We start from the raw sequence: 23,172 nt of genomic DNA, 5'->3' as shown, positions 1-23,172 counted from the left end.
GACTCAGGAACTAGTTTATAATTTGCTCCAACCATTAACCTTGTTTTTCTTTTTATTTCCATAGAAATACTTCTTAAACACCTGATTGCTTGCTTCCAAAATAAAGGCCTAACTTTGGGAGCCCACCTGCGTCGCCACCTTCTAAAATGAATTTAACTGGACTGATCTATTACCAGGACTAAGAAATGTGTTCAGTGAGATGAAACAATCTACCACTCAGCTTTCTGGATTGTGAAACTTTTAGTTTCAAAGGCGGGACTGTAGGGACCTGAAATTGGCCACCCCAAGATATGTCTCTTTGGCATCAGGATTATTTGAGGCTGATTGCTTTTGATAAAGTGGGACAGGGAAGGAGGCTCTGAGGAGTGGAACTTGCCCTTTGTTAGGACACATTTACATCTGTAAGGTAAATCTCTATCTGTAAAGGTGCCTCCCTCTCTGTAGTCAAGGAACTGATTGCTGCGCTCACCTGTGATCCCCCAGCCCCGAGGCAACACACCTGCCACCCCGCAGCGTTCACTGAGACAGCAGACCTATCTGCCTCCATCAAGGGCTGTGCTGACAGAGCAGGCTCGTGACTGTTGTAAAAGGGACATTTCAATCATACGTGAAACACCCTGTTTGGGGATATATAACCACTCTGTGCACCCCACTTCTTTGGTGCCCTTTCTTCCTTCGGGAAGAAAGGCCCCGGGCCATGGTTCCTCATAAAGCTTTGTTTAATTTTCTCTTGCTATTCTGTCTCAGGTGAATTTAATTCATTCTCCGGCCAGACGAACCCACATTTGGGAAGAGGAAATGTCTTCCTCCCCTACATTAACTAGCCTCACCATGCTGTACACTAGATCCTCAGAACTTATTCATCTGAAAACTGAAAGTTTGTACCCTTTAAACATCTCCCCCTGTCCCCTGAAAACAACCACTCTTATCTCTGTTTCTACAAGTTTCATGTTTCCAGAGCCACATAGGGGACACTAAGTCTTCACGAGCCACAGCGTGTGATTAAGTACAACAATTTCAGCCCATGTGCTTTTGTATGTGCTCCTCCCTTCTGCAGGCCTCTGACCTGGTTCTGGATTACATTCTCTCTCAGTTGGACACTCCGATAGCCTCCTTCCTCCTTTTCCTGCTTTCAATTTCTCCTTCATTCTGCACAGAAACACCAACTTTCTGGAGTACAACTTGATCATACCACTCCCCTGCTTAGAAACCCTCACTACTACTCACTATCTTTGAATGAAATCTTCATCTCCAGGTCTGGCATCTAAGATCCTCCTGGATCTGGTCCCATCTTCTACCGTTTGATATTCTTCTTAATAGTCCTTACATTTTATACAAAGCAAACTCCTTGCCTTGAGCTTCATACATAACTTTGCTTGGCTAACCTGCACCTTTGCCAGAGAGGGCGCTCCATTTCATCCCTTTGTATACAAACTGCGCTTGATCTCTAATGATCAGTCCCATATTACCAGAGACTTCCTGATCACCTTATGGGAAGGAACCTCCTTTCTCTGAATGCCCACGTAGCACACCCTAATGGCATTTATCACCTCCCATCTTGGATTTAGTTATTTATGTACATTTATTTATTTACTTATTGCCTCAAAAAAAGTGTTGAACAGAATTGCACAAGATGCTGGGGATAAAAAGGGAATATAGTCTACTGGTGAGATAGTAACAAGCCCTCGATTGAAAAAATACAATATATCAAATATGATACTGGATGTTAATGAACTCTAAGTGATCAGATAAAGGTTGGCCTAGATCTGCCTGTGGAGTCTCAGAGGAGTGGAGTGGAGTTCCAACGTAAAATATGTTTAGGCATTAATTAGCCAGTTGGACAAGACGGGGAGTTGGGAGGGGGTGAGGTAGGTAAAGGAGAGGCAGACAGCACAGATGGAGGGCATGGCCACAGGAGAAATCACATTTGAGGAAGGCACGTTGTTGACTCTGACAGGATAGGGTATGCTGAGAGAATAGCAACTGAAGGAGAAGACACTGGTCAGGTAGACAAGGATCAGGTTTTGCTTTGCTAAGAAGTTTGGAGTTCAGTCTGTTAGCAAGCATGCTGAAAATGTCAATCAAGGGAATTGCAAGATTGGACTGTGGGTTAGACCCAGGTGGTGAAGTGGATTCCTCCAGAGACACAGAGAAACTTTAAGCAACCTGGTGGAGGTTACACATCTGATCCATCTTTGTATTCCCTGACTGCGCCCAGCACAGTGCCAGGCACGTGGGTTATATACAAATTGTGTTTGTTAACAAGTGAAAGAAAATGAGATCACCACTTTCAGACTAAAACACAAACAGAAGTTTATTAGCTTTAAGCTTCGCACTTCACCTGCATTATTCAGATCACACAAGTATAGGGCATCTTCTAGCTTCCTGAACCTTTTGATCCATGTCTCCGATTCTTCAGACTCGTTCTTCATCACTGGGTTCAGGAAAGGCTGTGAGACTGGCCTGATTTTCAAAGAGCTTGGGGGATCTTTGGAGGCTGAAGTCTCAGCAGTAGGGTTTTCTGGCTGCAGATCCTCTTCTAGAGTTTTCTACCAAAACAACACAACTATCTCACTGGCAACACATTCACCACCTAGATCTTCTCCAGTCTCTTGGCCAAAGATGAGGCCATACAGCTAGCGAGATTTACTGTAATGTCTGGCTTTGTAAAGCTTGGAGGATGGGTTTCAAGTCCTGAGTGCTATAGGACTACATCTGTGAAGCCTTCCAGGATGTAAATTACTGTGTTGAATGTTTTCTATGTTTTTAAGAGAAGGGTGAAATCATGACTTTAATCAGTTTGCATTTCTGATTTTCACAAAGAAAAGGTTTTTGTAACTGGTTGAGATTTTTCTTGACGTTCTATACTAGTGGGATTCATGGAGGAGGGTCTTCAGGAATTGCTTATAACTTCTCCACGGAATAACCTCTGGACAATGAGCCTGAGGTTCTTGACAAAGAATGACTGAAAGAATAGTGACATTGTCTTAGGCTCATGGGCTCCTTGTAATGGACCATAAAGAACTTCTAGTTCTGTCTGTCCTGTTAATTTAACTAAGGAAGACGAGGCCCAGAGAGTGGAAGTGACTTACTGAGATCAGGCAGTGAATGGTAGACACAGAACTATAAGGAGATGTAGAGGTTATGTCTAGCTCAGTTTGGCATCCTAATCTCATGTCTACTGCAAAATAGAGATGTTTTTAGAATAATGGACAACCTAGTCCCGGCAGCCATGACAGGCATTCTGTCACCTACCATGTACAGAGTGGCATCCATTGTTTGATCTTCACAACTTCATTTTTCCAGCAATTTTCTCTCCTGCCGAGCCATATGGTTAGGGAGAGAACAGCCATATCTAAGTGTACAGTGCAGGACTGGGTATCTAATGCAAAGGGACCAATGCACTCATTGTTCAGTGATTTTGGAACGATTTGTGAGAGATGAAGACAGAGGGATATACAAACAGAGATCATTCTGTGTGAGAGGTAGGAACTCTCACAGGTTTTACACACTGTGTACTGGAAATGAGAAAAGGCTGATCTGTCCAGAAAGATAGAGACGGACAGAGAGAGAGAGAGGGAGAATGAAGCTAACAGCAGAGAGAAGAGAAAAGATATAGGACGTCATGATGAAGTTCAAGTCCCTGATTTTACTTCACTGTTACTTGTTACATTTCTAACCTTAGGTAGCATAATACGCTTCTCTCTCCTTCCAATAAATTTAGTAGAGTTTCTTCTCTTAATTTCAATCCAAATAATCTTAACTAACTCACCATAGAATTATGACTCTAACTTTTGAAAATCATCTGTGCTTCCCCCAACATTCAAATACCTGTATTTCTCCAATATAGTACCTTTGTCTCAAACTTCTCACATAGAAAGTATGAAAATCCCATAGGTCTAAAGAATAGTAATTGAGATTAGAAGTCCAGTTTTAGTTGGTTAACAAACATGGATTAACCTGCTGCTGGGAAATGTGAAGAATTGTTTTGTTTGAAATAATAGAATGGTACATGATATGGTACCCACATGGATAACAAGCAACCAGTAAATTTTAAGAGATTGATATAAAAGAATTCTACTTGGATAAAATCAACTTTGGGAAGGGCTGAAAGTTTTCATAAAATAAACAGAGTAGTGATTCTTATACTTTTTAGAGCTTTAGATCACTTGAGAAATCCAACGCAGGCTTTAGATAATCTACCCAGGCAAATGCACATTTGCATGCAGGATGACTTTAGACAGTTCAAAGAGGTCCTTGGGTCTGAAAAAGTGATTTTAATAATTTTATATTTCTTCAGATAGATCAACACTCTCTTTGACCACTAAAGACAGGGAAAGGGGGAATTTGTATGAACCTGAATTAGGCTGAACTAAGTAAGTGAGTGAGTACTAACTAACACACTCTATACTGTTTTCGTCCCACTGTGTCAGGAGGAAGTCCACGTCCCGTGATTGGCATGTAAGACTGTTCTCGTTCTCGTTCTTGCCTATCTTCTTTCAATCCCACATATACATCTTTTTCTCCAACCACCTAAAACCAGAAAACACGAAGCTGTTTTGTGCCTTGTGCATGCTGCTCCCTCTGCTGTAAAAGCCCTTCTTGCCACTCAGGCCTTGGATGGTTGGGGTCCTACTCATCCTTCAAGATTTGACTCATATTTCACTTCTTGTGGGAAGCCTTCTCTTACAGACGAGCTGGCTGAGGGGCGATTCTTTGTGGCCCCTTTATCCACCTCAGCACTTATCGTGGAATGTTGTAATCATTTATTGACTCTCTCTTCTACCAGAGATCTGGAGACTGGCCTGTGAGATAGTCGTTTATGTATCCTCAAGGTCTGGTTAGTGACCAGGGCATAGCTGGTTCTCAAGACATGGTTACTGAATGAACAAGTGAATGAATGAGTGAGTTTCTCCGGGATCATAAGAAAGTTGGTTTACCACACCTCTGCTTCAATTCCCCCTTCTAAAAAGTGGGACAATGAATGCTACTTATGCAGGAATGTGACACAAATCAATTACTGCAGAGATGCCATAAAATCCTCAAAACAGAGGCAAAAATAAAAGAGCAAGGTGTATTTTTTAATAATCTGATTCACAATAGATGATACTCAAGGAGAAAAGCATCTGCTGTTGTTTCTGGCATGGCAAGAGGCTTGCCAAAATTGACATGATTTTCTAAGACATTTTGAAGTGTGAAGTGCATGAAGAGGCCTCCTGCCATTTTGAGATGAATTATGGTCTAATCTGGGCATTTAAATAAAAACAACGACAGAAAACCTCAGGATGCTTTTCAATTCTGTCTGCATCTTTTCCTGGCTAAGTGCTGGGAATATTAAAAATGTAATTTAACTGCTTGCAAGATTTTGTTTGCAAAATCAAAGAGCCCATTACATTTTAAAATGTGGTGTCTGGGGAAAAGGTCACCCTCAGTCTCTGGAAGCTGAATTTAAGATGTTGAAATAGGGGGCTGGCCCTGTGGCCAAGTGGTTAAGTTCGTGCGCTCCACTGCAGGTGGCCCAGTGTTTCGTTGGTTTGAATCCTGGGTGCGGACATGGCACTGCTCATCAAACCTTGCTGAGGCAGCATCCCACATGCCACATCTAGAAGGACTCACAAGTAAAATATACAACTATGTACCGGGGGGCTTTGGGGAGAAAAAGGAAAAAAATAAAATCTTTAAAAAAAAATGTTGAAATAGGTCTCAGAACCACCCTTTATTTTGATGGCAGTGGGAGGATTGGTCACAGGCTTCAGAACCATTGCACATGCTACAGGTCCAATTTCTTGCGGCAGGTGCCAAGCCCATGACCAGGTTGTGGAGAGAGGTTTCTGCAGCGATATCAGCTAAGGCAGGAACCACCCCACACTTGAAGAGGTTTCTACCTCCCTTCTCTGCCAGAGGAGATTCTCAAAGTCAAAGAGAGTCTGACATCACGGTGGTGGGTGGAAACCAAAAACCAAGAAGGGGGGGTTAGCCCCGTGGCCGAATGGTTAAGTTCACATGCTCTGCTTCAGCAGCCCAGGGCTTCACCAGTTCAGATCCTGGGAATGGATCTCAACAAGCCATGCTGAAGCAGCATCCACATAGCAGAAGCAGAAGGACCTACAACTAGAATATAAAACCATGTACTAGGGGAATTTTGAGAGAAGAAGAACAAAAAATTGGTAACAGATATTAGCTCAGGGCCAATCATTAAAAAAATAAATGAACAACACCAAAAAAAAAAAAAAACCAGAAAGGAGGACCCTACCCAGCATCAGAGAATAGAAGGTGAAAGATGAGTGAAGCTCTCCCTCAAGCTCCACATACCCAGGTGCATACCATTTGTTTAGTTGTGTCTTGAGTCATCTCAGGAATGTCAGGCTGCACTGGAGTGGCAGAGGTTCCCTTTCCTCTGTTTCCTGAGAAAGATAGAAAAAATGGAAGGGTTAAGTTTGGTCTCTTCATTGTAACACTTACAGCCAGGCAAATAAAATGTTGAGGCCCTTCTATGTGTTTGGCACTGTGTTAGGCGATGGGGATATGGAGGTAGATCAGAAAGATCTGGTTCCTGCCCTGATGGAGCTGACAAAGGGGAGGTAGGCGCTAAACAATTACTCAAAATTATTATTTAATTACAAACTACCATAAACACAACAAAAGAAGATGTGAAAATATTTTGTTTTAGGGTAGGGGTGGGAGTGGTGGAGAACCAGAGGAGGCTTCTTGGAGGAAGTGACACTTAAACTGTGGATCCAAAGGGTGAATAGGAATTTCTAGGCAAAGGTGATGGTGGGTGTTCACAAGGAGCAGAGAGTTCCAGATAAGCAGAGACAAGAGCCTGTAGAACTGCCCTGAATCAGGAGGACTTGCACAGTTTGAGGAGTGGGCAGCAGCTTCCTCCCATGGCCCTACCTCTTAACAGAAAACCAGGCATTTCTGCCCCCTCTCTCCACACAGGTGTATGCCTCAAAGATCAGGCAAAACCTCTCTCTTCCACTTTCCCTCTCCTATCAATAGTCAGAGGGTCTGAATGGGATGAGGTTTGAACAGCATCTCTAACCCAGTACCCCCACAATTGGCTTCGGTTGTATTCCTAGCATTTATCACTATTTACATTATTTTAAGTGAAGGAAAAGCTTTCTGTTTACTGCAGGTGAAAAAGGTCCAAGTTGCTCCGAGTCATAGAGTTTGAGAGTTAAGGGGATTCTAGAAACAGTATAGAGTATACAGGCAGGAAGATGAACTTTGGTGTCAGCCCTGAATGCTAATCTTGAGTCTTCCCTCTCCCAGCTGCAAGCTTTCAGATCCTAATTTTGCCAGTTGTGAAAGGGGAGAAAACCAGTGATTTACCGTAATGTTGTAGAGATAAAAAATTACCTACCTAAAATACTTAACACAGGGAAGATGCTCAAAAAAAGGATTCATTGTTTGTTGTGTCATTATTATCATAACACCTTAGGCAAGTCTAGTTTGCTTAATTGAACACTAATTACGATGGGCCAGGAATTGTCCTGGGCACTGTTCACATGCATCATCCCTGTTAGTATAAGATCTAGATCCTAGACCCTGTCCCAGGCCAGTTTCTCTGCACTTTTAAAAGTTTCTTTAGAAGAAAATACACACTAGTCTCCCTGGTCTCCTTTAAGCTTCCCTTTCTCCCCCCTAACATCTACAAGCGTGGAAACAGGTCATGGTTTGCACATGTAAAAATCATTTGAGAAATCTGAGGCAGGGCTGATGTTTTTTCTTTCTAACACAGTGGGAAGGATCATCTGTGTAGTCTGCCCGTTGAAGGTTTGTACTGGAGAAAATAAGCCAAGCTGGCTTCTAGAGATTTCCAGGTGTTGGAAGGGCCAGGTTTTACAATGCTTCCATGAGTCTGATGGTTACACATCCAGCCCTGCCATCAGCCCACCAATGACTAGAAACTAGTGGTCTTGAGCACTGGCTGCATATTAGACCCCGCTGGGGAGCTTTAAAAATTGCCAATGATTGGGCGTCACACCAGGCCAATTAAATAAGAGACTCAGGGTGAGAACCAAGCTCAGCACCTGTGAAGAATTCCCTCGGTAATCCTAAAGTGACACCAGGGTCGATAACAACTGATTTAAATAAAGGATTCTGGCCTCATTGGGTCCACTGAATGAAGCTTTGTGAGAATATATATATATATATATATATACATCAATATATATGTTTGTGAGAATAATATATATCAAAGATCTGTACATGCCAGACATTTCCCACACATTTTCTTACTTGAAGAATAATGCTCTGTGGTAGAAAGCATCTCCATTTGACAGATAAGGTAACAGAGGCAATAAAGGCTTCAGTTCCCTGCTTAAGATTACAGAAGTGGGGTTAGGTCTTGGATTCTAACGCATTCATTCATTCAACAAACATTTGTTTAATGTTTACTACATGCTGGGCACTGTTTTAGGCACCAGGATACAACAATGAGCAAGAGAGAATCTTCTCAGGGAGAGTGCGTTCCAGTGGTGAGGACAAAGAGAGACATAAAATAATGTCAAATAGTGATAAATGCTATAAACACAACCAAAGCCAATTATGGGGGTAGATAGAAATGCAGTTGCTATTTTTGACAGGGAATTCACCAAAGGCCTCTCTGAAGTGACATTTAAATAGAGCCGTGAATAGAAAAACAAGGGAGAAAGCCAAGCAAATGTCTGAGGAAAGAGCATTCCAGGATAAAGCTCTGGGGAGAGCAAAGGCCTCAAGGGCGTGGTGTTTGGTGCATTCAAGCAACAGTTGAGAACAGAGCCGAGCTAACCCAGGAGGAAAAGGGAAGAGAAGTGGGTCAAGTGTCATGCCATGTGATTTGAGTTAATTTTTTTTTTTTTTTTTTTTGGCTTTCAGCATTTGTTCCTCCTCTGGTGATTACCCACTTCTACTGTTAGCAACTATATTTTGCTTTGTGGAGACCACTCCTCCCCCATCCCAGTGCTGTGGTTTGGTAGTATTAACCCCCAATTCCAACTCTAAACCTGGTCTCTGCTTAGTTGAAGACTAACGTGGTATCTCAATCACGATCTTGGTTCAAAGATGGGCATAAGACTCAATCTGAGCCTCAGAGGTGAGAGGAGATATCTGCTATAATTTCTTAGCTAGTAATGTTCTCTCCTTCCTAGAAGGACCTACCAAAAGAGGGAGCTGTACAGATATGATGACATAGCTGCCATGGCTATTTTGCTATTGCAGAGGAGTGCCCACCTGGAGAAGTTGGAGGACTACCACGTAGAGCCTAGAGATTATGCCAACACCAAGTAAAGCAGAACAGAGAGCCAGAATGAAAGCAGATCCTTGATTTTGACACCTGAATGGTTAGATCAACCCACACCTGTAAGGCTTGCTGCTGCCAGACTTTGCACTTACATAAAACAAAATCTCTTCATGGTCTATACCCACTGAGTTGGGTTTTCTGTCCCTTTGTATAAGTAGTTGTAAGTAAGAATTACTATAGCTATTATTTTTCCTTGATAAAAGGGAAGGCAAACTCTTAGCCATTTTTCTGTCAAATCTTGAGTTACAGGTCTTCAAGCAATGTTTGAGGGGATCAATGAGCCTCTGAGGCTACCTTCATTCCCTCCTAATTATCCCCCATCAGCAGCCATGCTATAGCCCTGCTCCATGATTGCTGCTTCTTCCTCTCCCTCACTCACAGGCCCCACAATGAAGAGATGCAAAGTTGGGCCCACACTTCCTTATTGTGAAATACCCCTTTAGACCTTAGACCATACCATGTTTGGTGGGCTCTAAATGTTTTGTATTTGTCTTCATGGGAATCCATAGCATTTCTTGGATCTGTGGCTTGAAGTCTTCTATCACTTTTGGAAATTTCTCAGCCATAATTGTTTCAGATATTGCTTTAGCTCCGTTCTCTTCCTCCTGTCCTTCTGAAACGTTGATTACATGTGTACTGAGTATTGTCAGCATTTCCTATATGTCTCATATACACTTCTTTTTGTATATTTCATTCTCTTTTTTCATTCATGCTTATTATTTTAAGTCTCCAAGTTTGTGGTAATTTGCTACAGCAGCCTTAGGAAATGAATACCCTCATTCTCAGTCGTCCAATCCTGGCATAACCAACCCACAATCCCCTGTTGTAAATTCCCTCTGTTTGAAATACCTGGTAACGTTTCTCTTTCTCCACTGAAACACAAAATGATATACCACCCCCCCACTCTAAACCCTCAGAACCTAGTATTTTGATCCCAAGGGGAATTAGTGAACAGTTGATGTGTAGTTGACACCAATGCATATTTTTTCACCTGTCATACTTAAAACTTGCTAAATGCTAAATATTTTGTGCAATTCATCCTTATCATTTCACTTAATATTACATCTTGGAAATGTTCCTGTATTGGGCCAACCATGTTATTTTACAGCTGAATACTTTTATCAATTGAATATACTGTAATTCAATTAAATGGTCCCTGAATGATCGTTTTGCTGTTTTCATTTTTAAAGACACTTACCAAAAAAAAATTCCTGCACTAAACTTATATGTAAATCTGAGAGGATTTTTTGTGAGATATCAGTAACATAAGTCCCTAGCTTTGGGATTCCTAGATCCAAGGGACTATGTGACTGAAATTCTAATGCATAATACCAACTCTAACTTCTTCCATAAGTGTACCTATCAAAGGGCTATCACCAGAGAATGCTTCATGATATAATAATATTTGGAGAAGTATGCCTTTTATGATCCAACTGGCCTAAAAGAACAGCCATCAAGGCAATCATCACTCCTAGTCTTTCTTCACTGGTGAGGCATCTACATTTCTGGGAGTAATGAGATGAAACACAACAAAGAAACCACTGAAGCTAAGCAGCATAGTCAACAATAGTTCTGGGAAATGGGAGTGATCTCAAGGAACAAAATAACTCAACTCACCTGTAGGAAAGTCAGAGGAAGCTCTGCTCAATTACTCAAGAAAACTCTGTCATCTGTGCAAGGAAAGGAGCCATAAGATGGGTGAACCATATCATTGCACTGAAAGAAGGTGCAATAAAGCTGGAAATTAAATTGATACTGAAGGAGCTTTTTGATACTTGTATCATTCAGGGTGCATGCAGGAAACAGAAACTACTTTAAGTATCTCCACTAGAAAGGGCTTTACTATAGGAAATTAGACATCCACAGAATTATTGCAAGGGCTAGTAGAATGGAGTTTGGTGTCTGCTGCTAGGCTCAGGCTCAGGGTCAGGCCTCAGCAGATGTAGTCCAGAGATGGGGGAACTGCAGGAAATTCTGGCTGATGTCTCCGTGCCCCTGACCATGAGGTTGGTGACTAGGCAGTGCAAAGTGCCTTTTGGCCACTGGAAAAACTGATGCCTGCCAGGGCCTGGAGTTCCTACTAATGCCGGAAAATAAATATACGAAATGTCCCTGCTGCCCTTCACTACCCCTTCTGCCTTTCAAATCTCATGCAACTGCATTACATTGATGGAACTTAAATCAATTCTGGAACCGTGGCATCAAGGGAGTTTTGGAAACGTTCTTTTTAGCCCTCTCAAGTATGGGAAGTACTGCAACACAAGAAAGAATGTACAAGGAGATGGAAATGGGTGTTGAGTGTAAATAGATGACATTTGGTGGTCCCCAAGCAGGAATTTCATGGAGCAATACTTGTGCATGTGACAATCAGGGAGTCACGTAATGCTTATGAGTAATTTAGGAATGCTTTGTTAGTGAAAATCACTTATACTTGCTTGTCCAGTATCCTTCCTCCATTTGTATATAAATACATTCTTCTCTGGGATCACGGACTACTGTCAATCTCCCATCCCCTCCCTTAGCCTATGCTGTGGCCACCTTGTTCAATTAACTCTATCACTTTCTCCACCCATCCTTCCCTCCCTTCTTCCCTTCCCCCCCACTCTCTATCTCTGTCTCTGTATCTCTCATTATTTTTTGGTTCTGGTTCTTCCTGAAGTTCTATTTTCCCTCAATTTTATATGTCATTCCATAGCCTTTAAAGATATTTCTTTTGCTTATGTTAACAAAAGGCAGTTTCTGTTTCTAGCAACCAGATAGCCACTGGTAAGAATTTCTATCTCCTTCTTACCTATCAAAAGTCAAGCAAGGGGGCCAGCCCCGTGGCTGAGTGGTTAGGTTAGCGTGCTCTGCTGCAAGTGGCCCAGTGTTTCATCAGTTTGGATCCTGGGTGCGGACATGGCGCCGCTTATCCAGCCACATTGAGTCAGCATCCCACATGCCACAACTGGAAGGACCCACAACTAAGAATATACAACTATGTACCGGGGGGCTTTGGGGAGAAAAAGGAAAAAATTAAATCTTTAAAAAAAAATGTCAAGCAAGTTGTGAGATATATGTCCTGGGTTTTGCAGAGGAGTTCTAATGGCATATAATCTTATTCTCTTCAAATAAAAAGGATTGTTAGATTTTTAACTAGTTTGCTTTGTTTATACCTCATAAAACTTTTCCAAAAATGATACCATAAATCAGAAAATATGGCGTCCTGAGCTTCATGTCACTTTGGACATATGAATAGGTAAGGCATAGGTATGCAGGGCCACAAGCTAGACAGCTGATGACCGTATCAGCTGCTGAAGGCCCAGGCAGGGAAGAGAAATTTGATGAAGCTGCACTCTCAAGAAACATTAATAATCCAATGAAGATCTGATATTAGCCCGAATCTGGAAATGAGCTATAGTAGAAGTAGCTCCTGCCTTCTACACTTTCTGTAATTTCTTTCCAGGCCTTCTTAGGAGAGACAGGCTTATGCCTATGACATCTTCTGATCCTCTGAGAAATGACAATAATGCAAGAAAAAGTCCCAGATCCATTGATATTTCCACATTCATAACATTTATTTTTCAGAGCTGCTAGGAGTTACGAAATATGAGATAAAGCCTCGGGACAAAATGGCACCAGAAAACCTCTTTGCCCTTCCTGATTATGTGCTGATAGTAGGGGACCTGTGGATGGCCACTTTCTCACTGTGCTAACATGTTCTTCCCTCTGTGTGAGCGCATTCCTGATGTCTCCCTGTGATTCCAAATTTCCTCCTCTTACAAGAACCCCAGTCAGACAGGATTAGGGCTCCACCTTAATGGCCTCATGTAACTTAATCACCACTTTAAAGTCCTTGTCTCCAAATACAATCACCTTCCGAGGTGCTAAGTGTTAGGTCTTCAACATATGAATTTTGGGAGGATACAGTTAAGCCCATAATGGTAACAAGGATTCAAAGAAGCCCAACTTTTGGTACAACTTACTTAAGGTCTCTGAACCTCAGTTTATTCATCTGTGAAGTGGGTATAGAACAACACAACTCCTGGGGCTATTGGGAGTATGAAAAGGGAGGAGCCGTGTAGAATGTCTAGCCTGTGCCTGGGACATGTGAAGTGTGTGTGCATTAAAGCCTTATGCCCCTGAGTCAGGCAGTCATTTTGGTTACCGTTTAACTCAGCTGCTGGGATGCTCACTCAACAGCACCATCTTCCTCTGATTTTACCTTCTTGATCATGAAGCCTAAGTTGTTACCCAAAGCCAGTGCATTTCAGAGCCAGGATTTCCATCTAGGCCTGAGTGATTCCAGGCTCATGCTGCCTTTCTGCATGGATGGGGGCTGAAGGGGTAGGGGAGGTGCTAAACTGGCGAGGAGAAGTTACCTGCAGGCCCTCAGCTTCTTTGGATACAACCTGCCCCTAGAACTTAAAAGTCTCCCAACATTTGCATCTGTATCCCCCACCTCTACTGGGTCCTAGAGGAGAGGGCAGTAGATACTGAGCTTCTCAAATCCAGGACTGTTTTCACTACCAAGCCAAGGGTGGAGTCAGCTCTGGAACTCAGCAGTGTGCTTAAAGCCCCTGTGCCTCACCACCACGGTACAAGCTTCTGAGTTTCATAGGACTTGCAGGAGAACAGGTATAGAGTATCAAGAGCCAAGACTCCGAACACAAAGAGCCTGCATTTACTCAGCCTTATCGAGGAATTCATTTATCAGTTACATATTGGTTTTAGCCTCTCTCTGGTGCCTCAGTTTCCTCATTTGAAAGAAATAATACCTACCTCATGGGGGAATTGCAAGGATTCAAAGAGTTAACATTGAGAAAGCACTTAGAATATTGCTTGGAATATAGGAAGCACTATATAATTGTTAGCTATTAATAATAAAAATAACATTATGAGCAATATTATTATACTTACTCCATATGAATTCTCACCCCATACGAATTGTGGGCTTCTGGAGGAGAAGGTTAGCATGCCTGAGGCAAAGTCATCCGTTCCGTTCGAAGCCAGGGAACAAGCGGGTAAGGCAGATGACCCAGGATCGGACATCCGCAGGCCTGGTGGACAGGCTGTGCCAGAGAGCGAGGCAGGGTGGAATCCCAATGATCCTGGGGATGGAGGAAAGGGAGGATATTGTCGGGGTCTGCTTCTGAAAGCCATGAAAAGAGTAAGCCGGCCACCCATTAAATGGCCTAAATTCAGACAGGTCCAATAGGGCCCTGGGGAAAGCCGAGCCGCCCCTCCCCGCCCCGCGCCCACCCCCCCCACCCCCACCCCACCACACCCACACACTTTGTTCCAGAGGCCGCAGGACTGCCTCAGGCGATACACAAACTGGGACCTGGAGGCCCGGGGCAGTACAGTGATCCCGAATCCGTGTTTCAGATCTCAGAAGTGCTCCAGACACCCGTGGGAAACTCCAAAAGTTGGCGATCCGTCCTGCTACCAGTCCCGCACAGCTACGAGTGGCTGCACGGAGGGTGCTCCATAACCGACTTGAAGCTGAGGATGCAAAGGAAGACAAGATGATGAAAAGGCAGGCCGCCCTGCTCGCTGTGGCCCGCCAGTCTCCTCAAGGTATCCTGAGGGAGAGGGGGCATATGCCATGGGTGAGTAACCCCGGCCCCCACCGAGGGGCCAGGAGGCCACCCACAATGTCGGGGGCTAATCGGTGTGCGGACTGCCAAGAGGAAGGGCGTTGGTGGCAGGATTGTCCGAACCGTCCCCAGGGAGGGACGGGATCGAAGAAGACCGAGCCGTGGCAGTTTCCCTTGACCACAGATGAGACGTGATGGGGCTGAGGGACAGCCCCCTCCCCCGGTTGGCTCCGGGAGGCCCCGGTGACCTCGGCAGGAAGGAGGAGAGCAGGCTGAATCTTTGCTCCCTAGTGGAGCCGTGTTCTTGGTGTGGAATGCCCACAAGGGAAACCTTTCTGAAGGAAAGTGTGAACTGAAGGAGGTCTCAGGAAAGGGAGAGACCGGAAGACGTCTGGAGCCCTGGACCTGTGAAACAGGGTCCAGACTGCTGAAGGATTCCTCACTGTGTGTACCAGAATGCCCCGTTCCCCACCCCCTTCTAGGGAGGGACATGCGCTGTGAGTTAGGGGCCTCCACAGGCCGGGAACAGGAGAAAACCGAGCTCCAAGCGCCAAAAAGTGGGGGAGGTGAGCTGATGACCCTCTTGCAGGATACAGCAGCCCCTGAGAAGCGAGAGATTCCCCTACATGATTCAAGCAGGGCTAACTCGGAACTATGGGCCCAAGGACAGGTGGAGTGAGCAGCTGGTGCCACGCCAGGAAAGGTAAAACGGAAGCAGGTAGGTGGCTGGCCCCGGGTAAAACATATGCCCCTTGAAGCCAGAAGCCATAAAGAGGAAGCTTTCCCGGAATCAGTAAGTTTTCAGAACAGGGGAATCTAGCTTTGCCCGTGACCTTAGTGCTCTCAATGCTGTGCGCTCCTGGGGCTATAACAGTAAATGTCTTCCCTTGGTTTCTGGCACCGAGTGCCTAAAAGTCCTGTGATTGCCCATACGAGAGCCACATGGCGCATCTTTGGTTAGGAGAATTACTTCAGGGCTCAGTTCCTGAAACGAGTCCAGAGCCAGAAAGGCGAAGTGGTTTGTCTGGTGTTATTCCTAACAAGCCCCTTTCAACGCCACCTGAACTGGTGTTAACGAGGTGAGTGTTGGAGAAGCCCTAAGGGTGGGGGCTGGGTGCCGGGGAAACCAACTGTGCGATTCGATTCGGGCCTTGGAAGTTTCAGGCCTGTCCCCGTCCCCATCCCCACCCCCAGCCCTGGGGTGGGGGCGGGGGCAAGAGGGGCTGAAGGTCACGCTGAGTAGCCAACGGCCAATGACCGTAATCGACTATGCCCAGGCGATGGAGTCTCCGTCAGACTGCGAAAGGACGGTGCTGAGACAGCTGCCGCGTTGGCGAACACGTGGAGGTTCGGGGAGAGTGGCACACCCAGAGAGGCCCCGGGAGCTCCTCCTCCCTGCCACACATGTTTTGCTCTATGCACCTCTTCCCTGTGGCTGTTCAGAAGGGAGAGGTTCTCCCGAGTTGTGTGAGCCGCTCTATCAGAGCCCTCAAACCCAGGGAGGGGGTGGTGGGAACCTGCGGTCTCGCGGCCGCTTTGTCAGGAGCACAGGTCACGACCCGAACTTGCAATTGGCATCGAAAATGGGGGCGGGGAGAAGGGTAATCCTGCAGGGTGTGATTCTATCCCCAGGAGGATAGAGTCAGATGTGAGCTAAGTATGTTCAGCTTCTTGACCTGTAAGGGATATGATGTGTCTAAAGGGATGGCTCTGTTTTTTCTTCCTTGGATTCTTTACATTGGATGCAGGGCTATCAGCTTCTCTGATAAACTACGGCGACCATAAACGGACGCTTTTGAGTGGGGCAAGCTGGACACCGTGGTTAAAGTGTAGCCCCCAAGCTTCAGAGCAGTAGCTGCCATCTGCCTGTTAATCAAGAAAGCAAAAAAATTGGCTATGGACCTACCTATGAGGGTTTGGACTCCTACATCAATTCTCTAGTCTACCAGTGACTGATGAGGCCTCTGGCTATCCCAAAATAGAATACTTCAGTATCAAGATATGATGCCAGAGACCCTTCAGATTTCTTTAATATCCTGTCATATCTTAAACTCTGCTGCCCTTTTCCTTGATTCCAATGGGTCTTTAAGCCATGCTTGCCCAGAAGTGACCTCCAGCCACAGAGGTCTCCAGAGTGAATCATGGACGTTAAACATGGGCCAGAGATGCTTAAACTGTTAGAAGTGGTACAGGTCCCCCAGAAAGTAGCTGGGATCCATGGTAAAGCCCTTCAAAGGACATAACGTGGCAGCTGCAGCTGCAAAAATGGCCGCTCCATCAGGAGAGCTTCTCTAGTTACCATTAATTTCCACACTGCCCTTGTGTGAACTGACACCTTCTGTGAACTTACTACAGATGAAGTGAGGGAAGCTACTACACAGCATTCTCAGTTGCCCCCAATAGTCAAGGGCTGGAAGACAAACAAACGAGGGAAGGTTTATGTCCCCAAATAGCTTTAGTGTGCTCATGCCAACTTAACTCGCAAGGATTCAACCCACTTTGATTTTGGTAACACCGTGACCTCACAGAGACCACCTCTGACCTCATAGAGACCCCTTCTGCCCTCACTGACAGACAGAGATCTCAGCTGACCTAACAGAGTCATCCCCTGACACTTTAGACACTCCCCTTGACCACACAGAGACATCCCATGCCCACACAGAGACTTGTCTGACCACCCAGAGACCTCCACTGACCTCATAGTGAACCCCTCTTCCCTCAAAGTGAGGTCTCCTGATTTCACAGAGAACTCCCTGAACACACAAAGAACTCCCATGACCTCCAAGAAACCTCTAGTGACATTATAGAGACCCCCCTCTGACCTCACCAAGACCTGATATCACAGAGGCCAGCCATTACCTCAACAAGATCCCCTACAACACAGTGAGAACTCCACTAATTTCATGGAAACCTCAAGTGACTCTCACCAGATCTAGGATCTCAGGAAAATGAAGAGAGGATGGTGGGTGCACCCGCCCCTCCCCAACTGACTGACAAATCCCATGGGTCTTATTGACTGTTAGCACTCTGGAAGCGCCACTCCATGGAGGGAAAACCCTCCTTTCTATCTACGCATGCACAGCAAAGGTGACTGGCCTCAGAAAGGCCCTTGGGCTTGCTGAGGGACAGGTCCTTGTGGCACTGAAAGTGTGGGGGAGCCCACTGGTGGTGGCTGGGTGCAGCTGCTGGTGAACTGGGATTCCCAACTTCTACAACTGTGTCTCACATCCCCTTCTCCCCTTCTGCTCAGGTCCCACTCCCATCCTTTGAAAATAGCTTTCTGCCCCTCTTTGCCCATCAGGAGCCAGGGGGCAGGGCAAGGCTATCCCTCCTGCATGCTGATCATCCGGGGCCTCCTTTATTGTTTGACAGAACAAGGCCTCCCATCAGGAAGGAACTTTTCAACACAGGGAGCAGTAAATGTTTGACAAGTCAACAGGGCTCACAATGCTAGCCAAAGGAGTTTGGCCACACTAGGCATGCCACGCCCCCTGCGGAAATAGTGGGGAAATTGGCAGGCCTGCCCTTCCAGGGGCAGGCACCTCCCTTCACTCTTGAGTCACTAAAGCCATGCCCTCCTGCTGCCCAGAGCTCTACTCTTGAGAGAAATCCATGACTAAGGGCCAAGGCAGGCCTTCCCCTGGCCATCTCCCTGGGTGCACTGTGGCAGGGCACGGGGAGAGGTGTATCCTCTGGAGGAGCCTGCTTTGTCTTAAGGAGGCCAGCCATTCCAGCTTCCTGGGATGAGTCTCTGTCTGGGGTCTACGATGGGGAAAAGGGCCCTGAGACCTGAAAGTACCCTGGCAGTTGTCATCAGCCTGGTTGGAGCAGGAGGCTGCCAGGCAGCTAGTGTGCCCAAACTGTGTCTCAGCCCCTCCACATTCTGGCTCCTTCCAGCCCAGGCCGGGCTCCTGAGGGAGGATGATGAACTTGGCAGCAGCCGGTGCAAGGGCACCAGCAGCGGGGGTGGTGTCCCACAGCCTCCTGGGATGCATTGGGTGGGGTGGCGCCCCCTGTGGTGTGGCATGTGGAGTGGGCTGACTCTGGTCACCTCTGGGGCAGGGATCCACCTCAGCTCAACAGAGGCAAATACAACAAATGACACTTGGAGAGGAGCTCAGGGATCTTCATGCCCCTGCCTCAGGGTAATTCCTCTTGCCCAACGACTCCTATCAGACCCAATCCCAACATTCCCACGTCCAGATTTGAGACCACAGTGGTGAATTTGGAACCTACTTCTTACTTCCCTGTCCAGCCTACTGTGGTGGTGTTCTTGGTGGTTGGGAAAATGGCACTGGCGGTGGCTGCAGCAGTAAAGGCCATGGTGGCAGCTGCTTCCCAGACATCTGGCATCTTGGGGACCCGAGGAGTGCATCGTTGGTGTACCCACACCCTCCCCAGCCCCCCATCTCTCCCATCTGGCCTAGTGACTCTCACCACTCCAGGAGCCCTGCTTTCCTCACTTACAGCCATCTCTTTGACTGCACTTGTTTAAATTACATGACCTTGAAACCTCCCTCCATAAGTTATTCAGATCAAAATTCTCCCTGGAACCTCCTGAGTTGGCTGAGAACAGAGCAGCAAAGTCCACAACATTCTCCAAAGTTAGAGGCAAGATTTTCATCTTGAACTTCCTGGGCACACCCCTGGGCTCCTAAGCAGGCTTCATCTGACGTTAATTATGGATTTCAGGCCATCCCCTTCTGTCTTTTTGAATCTGGTCTGCCTACCAGTATTTCATGTTCTGGAGAATATCTTGGGTATTTTCCAGGTGAAACTTCAGTGTTTCCTCATGGCTTTGCTGCCTCAGTTGGTCCAACAGCTTACAGAGGTGGGCCTCCTGGGCCCACGTGACTTCACATATGTTAAGTCACTGTGAACCTGTGAGTGAAAACATCTCACACTAGTTCTGTTCAATGGGTTCTTCCCCAACGTGAGATTTCTGCTTATTGGAGGAGATAAGAGGCACTTAAAAGACTGCCCACAGACGTTCATTTGTTCTTTTCTCTATGTATGAATTCTAGGCTAATCAGTCAGTCATAGTTCCTGGTTAAAAACCTTCCCTATGTAAGTTACATATGCACGGTGTGTTACTCTCTTGCATGCATTGAGATTTCTTCTTCTTTTGTTTTGTTTTGTTTTTTTTGAGGAAGATTAGCCCTGAGCTAACATCTGCTGCCAATCCTCTTTTTGCTAAGGAAGACTGGCCTTGAGCTAACATCTGTGTCCATCTTCCTCTACTTTATATGTGGGACGTCTGCCATAGAATGGCCTGCCAAGTGGTTCCATGTCTGCACTGGGGATCCAAACTCGTGAAGCCTGGGCCACTGAAGTGGAACGTGTGAACTCAACTGTTGTGCCACTGGACCAGCCCAGAGATTTCCTCTTTATAACACCTCAACTGTACAGTTGGTTAATTTTGTAACATCATTGTGTTTCATAGACTAGGTATTTGAGCCGTGTTTATACAATTTTCCTTTTATAAGAACTCAGGTTGTAGCTCTGAGCTCAGGTCAATATCTTTCCTAAATTAAAATTATGCAAAACTTTCTGCTGGGATGGCACTTACTCCCAACTCAAATTATAGTCCCGTTATTGTGCTTTACTAGTAATCATCCCATTCCCAGGCCTCTAACGTAGGGGACCAGGGTTCAACCCAAGAAACTTACCATCACTGTGCAGTTAGATGGATCCTTCCTGCAGATATCTGGTATAGGTACCATTTCTTGGTTTTAAAGGTTACTTCTCCTGCCTAAAGTCAATTAAAAAATAAATTTCTCAAGAGGCATTAGGGAACCAAAGTGTTGTACAGCATGCAAGGCAAATATTGACCCTTACACAGGGCAAGAATGTGAAATGGAGCAATGCACTAGTGTCTAGAAACATGTTTTAGGGCACTGTCAATTACAAAATGTTCTCAAGATTGAAGAGAAAACTAAGACGGATTTTGGTAAGGTTATGAGAGAAGAAATCATCAAGGGGAAGGGATGAGGGCAAAGTTCACAATATGAAACTTTCAATCCAAAGAGGACATAAACTATGAATAAAAGACATTGATAAATGCTAGGAATAATGACAACATTGAGAATTTTTCCCCACTGGATTCCCATACTTTCCTGAAAAAGACCATGGACTTAAGGAAATCTGCAGTTGGCATTACCAAGGTCCTGATCCCTCACTGACTAGGCTTTTCCTCATAGTGAACACACATGCCTGGAGCTTACCCAGCCTCAGGCCTTGTGGGAATCCCCTTTCTTCCCTCCACAACTCCTCTCCTTGCTCCAATGGGAAATTCTGTCTTATTTGCAGACCTGCCACCCTGTTCATGGGGAAAAGCCACTTGAATTTTGAACTGTCTTTTAGGAACCATACATATTCCTCAAGTAAAGGACAGGATCTCAATGAACGACTAAGTGAGCATTGAAGAAAACCTTGTAAGTCCTTGAGCAGAGCAGGAGGAACACCATGACACCAAGCCAAAAGCATTGAGGAACTCGTGGATGTGCATGAGCAAGCTCACAGAGTAAAGATTCCCAGTGTTTTCAACAAATGAGGAATTAAATGTTTCTAGTTAATCCAGAATAACCTAAATTTATGTTGCCTGGTGGTTTTTTCTACTGTGGCCTCAAACTTTGGGCTTACTGCTTAGAACAGAATAATTACTTAGGAACTGTTTAATCTTATTTTTTAGTTATTAAAAAAAATCCATTGAGTTTTCAGCACTGTTCTGGGTGCTGGCAATAGAGCAGCAACAAAGACATAAAATTGTGGTCAAGAAGACTATATTCTAGTGAAGGGGCAAACTACATGTCATTAAATCAATAAACAGAGTTACCTTCTCGTAGTTGTGTTATGAAAGAATAAAAATGAGAGCTGAGGGGAGCATGATATGTGGAAACTTCTCTGGATACTCGTTGAGTAAATAAATCCTTATTGACAGACTCAACAACAGAGAGAAGATGAATGATGTTCTCCAGCATCACATCTCTGTGTAGCTTTTGCCAGGATGCGCCCACCAAGGCCTATTCTTCCTGGGTGAAGCCCAGAACCACATCCATGAAGGTCGCTGATTCCTAAAACATTGTGGACATTCTGGTTCAGACAGGGACATCTCTACCAGAGTCCAGGGGCAGAAAGTTGACATGATAGAGTTGGGGAAATGAGGCTGTAGGTATATAAAGCTGAAGTCCTCTTTGGGGTTCTAGCCAAACGCTTCCCTGTGCTGATCTGGCATGTGTTATTCTTGCATAACCGCAAACGTATATACAGTCTGTACACAGCCTTAATACATACTAGCTTCATTATTAAGGAATATCACATGATGTGCAATAATATGGTAAATCTCATTTACAGACTGGCACGCTTAATACAGTTTATTGGTTGTCAACTTAAGAATACATAACTAGATTCTCCTCACCAATTTAAAGTGAATCACAGACTCATCACACAGCAGGCAATATCAATTGCCTGTGACATATAACTGTGATTATGTGTAAACATTTCCCCTATAGGAACCTTACCTTTCTCCTTTGTGAAATGGTTTAACAACCTCTTACAAATGTTGACCAACCCAATGAGCTAATTTGCAAAGCACTTCTTTTGCATCAAACACTCAATACATATAAGTAATAAGTATGTTATTTGAATGAAGCCATGCTGACCATTCTGCAGAATGGAACAGACTTAGAGAACCCGGATCGGCAGGTACAGCCTCTGTCTCTTATCTGTACACATTCCCTGTGTTCACTACAAGGTAGAAGGACAGATGGTCCAGAAACACAACCCAAGGTTCCCTGATACTTCTATACAGAAGGATGGCCCTAGCCTGCCCCACCTGCAGTGAGGCTTCCATTGTGAATTTTCTCTGGGACCTCCAAGCATCCGCTATCATTTAGTTTAGTCCTATGCATCTGATAACAGGTAACAGCAGCCTCTCAATTGTATATGGTCACTCCAGGAGACCCCAAATGGCCACAGAACCCTCCACCCCATCCCCCACCCTGCCCCTCATCCCCTGCCTGCTGAGCTGTGCTCACCCCACCCCAGCTCTGAGCCCCCCAAAGTGAGTCCGACCCACCTGAAGAGTCCACAGCCGCCCCATAGAGACAGCAGGTGAGCCTGAGACCAAGTCTGAGAAGTCTGAGCGTGACAGTGGTGCCTGCCATAAGACTTGGACGCCTGTGGCGTCAGGAACGCCCCCTTCACGCCTCACCCAGGCTGAAGGCCCCACCCCAAAGATTCAGGGCAAGCGCAAATTGCAGCAAAAGGCCCACTGCTCCATGGCCTGAGGGCTGAAAGGAGTCACAG

General features: G+C 45.3%; 2 long non-coding RNA genes across 7 annotated transcripts in view; one reads left to right on the top strand and one right to left on the bottom strand.

The window, feature by feature from the left end:
• LOC139041194 (uncharacterized) overlaps positions 1–21,770 on the top strand; it is a 28,046-nt gene extending 6,276 nt beyond the window's left edge. The window contains exons 2-3 of the long non-coding RNA XR_011496004.1: positions 14,654–14,845; positions 21,229–21,770. This is a non-coding gene — a long non-coding RNA (uncharacterized lncRNA). The remainder of the gene's footprint in view (positions 1–14,653; positions 14,846–21,228) is intronic.
• LOC139041197 (uncharacterized) lies at positions 1,770–14,697 on the bottom strand. Of its 6 annotated transcripts, none has more exons than XR_011496008.1 (6): positions 14,561–14,697; positions 14,186–14,376; positions 10,904–10,956; positions 9,744–9,899; positions 6,325–6,404; positions 1,770–2,549 (listed from the first exon to the last, which is right to left on the bottom strand). It is a non-coding gene; the product is annotated as an uncharacterized lncRNA (long non-coding RNA). The 6 variants fall into 6 exon arrangements; XR_011496007.1 differs by lacking the exon at positions 1,770–2,549 and adding an exon at positions 4,273–4,533; XR_011496011.1 differs by lacking the exon at positions 9,744–9,899 and having other exon boundaries at positions 1,771–2,549.
• Positions 21,771–23,172: the final 1,402 nt, after the last annotated feature.

This window comes from Equus asinus, chromosome 2 (genome assembly GCF_041296235.1).
Source record: "Equus asinus isolate D_3611 breed Donkey chromosome 2, EquAss-T2T_v2, whole genome shotgun sequence".
Lineage (NCBI taxonomy): Eukaryota > Metazoa > Chordata > Mammalia > Perissodactyla > Equidae > Equus > Equus asinus.
This window is presented reverse-complemented; position numbering and strand designations above follow the sequence as displayed.